A 6,752-nucleotide genomic window follows, 5' to 3' on the forward strand; every position below is an offset into this window, starting at 1 on the left:
CATATATAGAAAGAAACTTTTCTTAAATATTATTCCGATTCTTGCTCAGCTCATCAATTCTTTCCGACTAAGATCCCCTCCAATATCCACTCAGATTTTTCCTTATATTTTCAGTGGATTTGGTAGATTTTGTCAAATTATTACCGAAGTTTACTGTCACGTTGTTAAATTGTTTAAATATAACATAAAATATAAAGTAGGTAATCATTCCACAATGAAAAAAAAAGTTTTAATGTATATTTACACATTTAAATTTGGCATGTGGTACTCTAAACTTTTAAAATAATATATCACACATTTATAGTTGGTTTTAAAAACTTATAGTTCCTCAAGATGAAAATGTAGGTGATTCGGAGATAATGTATGTTGATAGCGCGGAGGAAGAACTTGTTGGAAAAATTGAATAAAATTATATATTAATTTAAATACCAACAAACACATCCTTTCATGAATAGTCGTGTCCGTCGTGAACAGTCGTGTCTGTCCGTGTACAGTCGTGTTCGTTCGTGAAAAGACATACCCTTTCGAGTTCTATTTATATAGAATGGATTGTCAAATTCACAAGAAGTTGAAGTGAGTTGAAAGTGTTTTTTGAAATAACTCTTTGTCTGTTCATAATGTCTTGTTTTCCTACTCCGGTGATAACTAGGCTACACACGGTTTGAGTTCGCTTGCGTAATCTGTTGTATCCTGGGAGACGATCGTCAATAGCGACGACATCTGTCCTAAGGAAACTGCTAATACAGGCCTCAGATTTGTCTATCTCTTTCCTTTTAATTTCCAGTTTTACTGTTTATATATTTTTCTGTGTTCGTTTTGTTTTTTGGTTAATCACATCTAACATTTTTAAGACAGACGTAATTGTTTGTCTAACAATATTAAGACAGAATTACGTTTGTCTAACAGAACTTGAGGTCGAATAAGAGCATTGATTCAAAATGTGTGGAAACAAAAATTCTTGAGGGTCACGTTTCACTGACAGCAACACTGAAGGTTCCTATTTCTTTGTCGGACAAGGATCTGCAGCCTTCTATCAGGAGCGTCTCTAGCATTTCGAAGGCCTTAGGCAATTTTGTATTTTTTCACATTTAAATTTAATCTTCTCTCCAATAACGAGAGCAGCAACCAAACGATAAAGTACTAATTCCTAGAAATTAATCTTGGACGGTTGATCTCAGACCAAATTACAAGATTATGTGGAGAGAAAAAAAAGAGAATTTATCTTGGTAATTAGAGATTGGTTGAGTTGTGCCTTTATTATGAATTACAATGATGCGGGCATCTCCTTTGAGGATCGAGTCCGGGTGAGGGAAGCCGGAGAAAGAACCACGCACGAGCAACAAGCGAGTAAAGAGGCCAAAACAGTGCCACACGGCAGGTCAGCAGTTCAGGTACGCTCCGCGTGAATGACAGCACGCTCCGTGTGAAGGAAGGTTTGATCCGGAGAAAAGTTCCAGCAGCCAATCCACGCTCCGCTTGAATTAGGCACGCTTCGCTTGGATTGGGCATGCTCCAATTTTAGTGAAAATACGCTCCGTGTGAATGAAGGTTTGATCCAGAGAAAAGTTCCAGTAGCCAATCCACGCTCCGCTTGGAATTAGGCACGCTCCGCTTGGATTCATTTTAAAGAACTTGTTCCTTACTCCAACTTCCTTCTTAATTACAACTCTGCCACTCCCTATTTACAACCCATGCCACTCCTTAATTACCATCCATGCCACCCTTTTATATTCAACACATTTTACCCTTATTTTTATCATTTTAATTAGTTAAGTGATTTACCCTTTTATGTAATTTGTCAATTAGGGTTTGGATGCTATAAAGGCATCTCTTTCTTTTGTAATTGTTTAACTTTTTTATCAATCAATTTATCATCTTCTTCAAGAAGCTTGTTAAGGTTATACCTTCAACAATGGGAAATTCTTATTTCCTATGGATTTAGTCCACAAAACCGGAATTAACTCCTAGTTTAGCTAGAGAAGAAATACCTTTGTTAGTTTACGATTAAAACTAACTTGTCCCGAATTAATCTGTATCATTTGGTATCAGAGCCGACCGTTTTCCTAATAGAGACTTCTTTCGACTATGGATAAACCAAGTTCATCTCTACCATCCGAAGAAACCACCACCAATAGAGGGAAAAGTCTTGAATCTATGATGAGAGGGCTTCAAGAGTCTCTTAGAGAACAAAGCCGGGTTACCGACGAGCCAGTGTGGAGGATTAAGGTAGCTTGTGAGGCTCTCAAGCTATAATGTCGAATTGGGTTCCAACCAACCTTGGAAGTTCCTCCTAAAGATCCATCGCCAATCTTTTCTCCTTTACATATTGAAGAGGTAAATCCTAAACTTCCAATTTCTCATATTGAAGTTGTGGATAGTCCTATTGTTAGGAAGAGATTGGATGTTTGTGATGTTGTTTGTAATGTTGAAGTGGATTTAGATTCTCATTGTGGGTTATTTGATAATGATGTTGTGAATGAGATTGTGGATTTATGTGTGGATGAGGAGGAAGGAGTGTTGGCAGGTGAGAATATTGAGGAAACCCATATATCAAGTAGTGATCCCCAAGTGTTTGATAAAATGCCTCTTAAGCATAATGTTGTTTGTATGTTTGAGGAAAGTGAAGGCACTAACCTTGAGGAAGGGGAGAGTGACTTTGGGCTTGTTAATCTCTTTAAGGAGCATGATGAAATTAGTCTACGTGTGGAGATTGATGGCTATGGTGAGGGGAGAGATGTTGGGGGTTCAACTATAGTTGGGTGTAACATGTCGTTTGGGTCGGGTAGCTATTCAAATGGTTTAGCTGGCTTGAACTATAGAGAGAAGTGGAAGGAAACGAGAGGTTATGGGAGAAGATGGTTTGTGGACGATGAGTGAAATGAATTTGAGACGAACATGAAGAAGATGAGTCAGAAGAGGAGATTGATGAAGAGGAGAACCAATCCGAGAATGAGCTAGAAAGAAATGAGGAACATGATTATTGTGAGGGCGAATTCGAGGATGAGGTTGAAGAGAGAGAGAGAGCGCTTCCGAAGATGAGATATGTGAGAATGGTGAATCCGATCATCATGAAAATAAGTTTGATTATGATGAATGTTGTCCTCAGATTAGACTCTAGCAAGTGCACTAGATACAAGTAATAAAGTGATAAGTGAGTATCATCTCCACAGGGATTGTGATTCAAATCAATATTAGAAATCATTGCTAAACAGTGTGTGTCACAATGGTGTCTTCTTTTATCGTTGATTGTTTGATGTTGGTTACTTAACAATTCAGGCAGACCGATGAAACAAGAAAATGAAATAACTTTGCAAAGATTTTAGAGAATAGAACAGGCTCGACATAGCCGAACACGGTGTGCTACGTCTTACAATATTCCATGAATACAAGACAATGCCAATGAAGCCAAAGTTTCAGTTTTGAAGTGAGTTTGAGTCAACTTTCGTGTGTTCTCAAACTCCTTAGATTTACTAACACCTTTAGCGTCCTAAAGATACGTTTTTTCTAGCATTAAGAACAAAACTGCATTTCTAGATGAGAAAACCTTTGACACAACCTTCTAACTTGTCAGCTTCGAAGTTGGGAGATCAATAGAGATATCGGTGAAGATGAAAGCAGTGTCCTATCATTCATCTAACACATACATACATGCTTAAGCAAGAAAGTTAAACCCTCATTGACCACAACATTGGCAAAATACGAAATATTCATAAAAACATTGTAACACTTACATCACCGGGTCGACCAGGCCGTGCCCGTTCAAAAGGACTAATCACTTATATCGAGCAGTGAGCAGACATTGGTTCTTGATACAGCTTGAGACTCCATGGGAGCTCTCCTCTTTCATCTATTCTATGTTACTAACAAAATACTAAAAATCCGAAGTACTAAACTTTTCTCTGCTTCACCTATTTAAAGGGAAAGATAGAGGCCAAAATAGGTACAACTTTCGTACCCTTTCTACAAAATAAGTCAACTACCAACTACAATTAAAATAAACTAAAATGATTAAGTTTCGATTAACCCTTGAACACTCAAGGGGGTGATATTTCAACTCATCTTGCTTCTTTAGGCAATCCTATCGCCACACACTTTCACCTGCCGCTCTGCCGCTTTCTCTGCCACTGTCACCATGATCTATCGCTGTCCGTCATTGGAAAATCCGGCGTTTGACCGCTGGATACAAGTAAAGCTCCACTCCTCTTGGCTTTAGCAAAACAAGCTGTTTCCAGCGAGTTTAGCATTTCTCTTTGCTTATCTGCACAAGGACAGTAATTAGCCCTTATTTCTTACCAAATGACATACTAAAACACCCAAATTCCCTTATAAATACTATGTTATATTTAGTCAATTTCATGCCTAACAAATACCCCCAAATTAAACCTTTGCTTGTCCTCAAGCAACAAATTGTAAGAAGGAATCATAAAAAGAAAGTTAGGAATGAAATTAGTTTCAGGGAACGAGACAGAAGAATACAGAAACACAGAACGCTTGGCATAAAGAGGAAATGAACAGATGCATACTAAGGTTTCGTCGAAGAGCTAAAACTTGTTTTAGAAATTGTGTCCTTTTTGCTCAAGAAATTCCCTAAATCTTAAAATTTAGACGTTCTCTTTCACCAGGAGTCACCAACTGCCAGACATGCCTCACTAAGGGCGGCCCGGTCGCACTATGCGTCCCCGCTGAGCGAGGGTCCGGGGAACAATTCACTCACTCTCACATGGCATCTTTTCGCCATAGGATTAAGCATGCGATTTCACTCCTCAGCTCAGACACCACACCCTTAGGGTGCGAGTTTGCCTATTGGTCCCGAATCCATGGGTCAAAGATCCTCCTAACATAGTCCAAAGGACTTATATAGGTTGTAATGTTCGGTTTAGGCTCTGGTTTGACAGTGAAAGGCTATTTAAGTGTATGAATTCTGTCTTTTTTGCAATTTTATTTAACATACGCAGCCTATAATGATTGCTATTTACACACTCTTTTATCTACACAACCTGTTTACTCATAATCCAGTACTCTTTTGAATATTCATTAAGGTTCCCTCCTCCTCTGTTATATTCCCCAGTTCTTTCAATCTTTTCCTTAAGCATAGTTTGCTCAATTGCTTCTTTTCGCAAAACTTAAGCACATGATTTTTATTTTAAACAATTGGCTTTTCAAAGCATGAGACAGAACTCAGGGTGTTTTTGACTTATAAGTGAAAGGAGAGGGCTATCATTCGCGGTTTTTTTTTTGAGAAAGAGCAGGTCATGGCTCGACTTGGTATCCTAATCATTAGGGTGCAAAGCACATGTGCCTTTTTTTTGTAGCGGAGAGGGTAACTAAATGCCTCTTTCTCCCTATGAAAGTCAGAACAAATCACCATTTCAACAGGGCACCAAGGCAAATTCTCCCTAAAGATAGTGAGCGCTGGCCCACTCATAAAAATTAATGCATAGCAAAGATGCATTTTAAGGCTCAAGTTCTCACTATTTTTGGGGAAAATGCAGTAAGGCAATGGTTACTAATTTTGAAAGAGGAATTAAAAATTTCAAAATTCTTGGAACTTCCTGAAATTTAGGGACACGAGGTGCAAACAAGCAAGTAACACAACCATTACACCAAAGCATGCACAGTCTGTTCTTTGATTCCTACAGAACACCGAACAATTCCCTAGATGGAACATGCACAAACGGAGAGAAAAAAAATAAAAATATGGAAACAAACAATAATTACCAAGGACATGTGCAAAAATTCTCAAGGGATATTTGTTCTACATCAAATTACTACTTTAAACAAACAAATTAAAAGCATTTATCATGTTATTTATGCAATAAATTGTGACACACACAATCCCCACCCCCAAAAAAATAATAAAACATTGTCCTCAATGTTATGAATCACGACAGCAGATTATTAATAAAATAGGCAAACCATAACATGATAGAGTGAGGGTGTTAGAGGTTACCAGATGCTAGGACAGCGACTATCGGTACAGATCAGGCGTGATGGGAAAGAGAGGAGTTAACCTCTCTATCCACAGGGGAAGGAATATCCTCCTCTTTCGAGGAGGCAGCAGCATTAGCCTTAACATTAGCACTGGCAGGTGTTTCGGGCACTTGTCTTACCAGAATTTTTACAGAGAAACCAGAGGGACTTTCCTTGGCATGCTCCTCAATGCAAAGGCTCTTGAGCATATCGATCTCGCCTTGTTGCGACGCGTATTTTTGCTCCACGGAGAATATCATTTCACGGTTTGCCAGATTCTGGGCAAACAGGGCATTGAATCGATCCATTACATCCTCGCTAGTCAGCTTTGCACACTTCTTATAAAAGTCTAAGTCCTTTGGCTTCTCGACTTGCTCGGAATCTGACGACACTGATACAGTAGGCTCGCTTTTCCTTTTTCAGCTTTCAGTCTGCCAAGATGTAACAAAGTCAGACATCCAGACCCACTTCCCGTTCACCAGTTTTCCGAATAGCATCTTTTGGAGGCTCTTGAGATCAATCGGGTCAGGGTGATTCACAATCGTGAGACGAGGGTGGTCTTCAGGTTGAAAAACCCCGATTGACTCCGCAATCCTGGTGACAATGCTTCCACAACAGATGATCGACGAGTTTTTCTTGGAAAAATCGCTGATGTATTCTCCGAACCAGAATCCCAAATTCATTCTCGGTCCAACTGCCATACTCCACAATGCGGTGAGATCTGCATGTGGCATGGTGGCTTGGTTTTCCCGGGAGAAGATTGTACCGGAGATCAACTTGTG

This window comes from Euphorbia lathyris, chromosome 2 (assembly GCF_963576675.1).
Source record: "Euphorbia lathyris chromosome 2, ddEupLath1.1, whole genome shotgun sequence".
Classification (NCBI taxonomy): domain Eukaryota; kingdom Viridiplantae; phylum Streptophyta; class Magnoliopsida; order Malpighiales; family Euphorbiaceae; genus Euphorbia; species Euphorbia lathyris.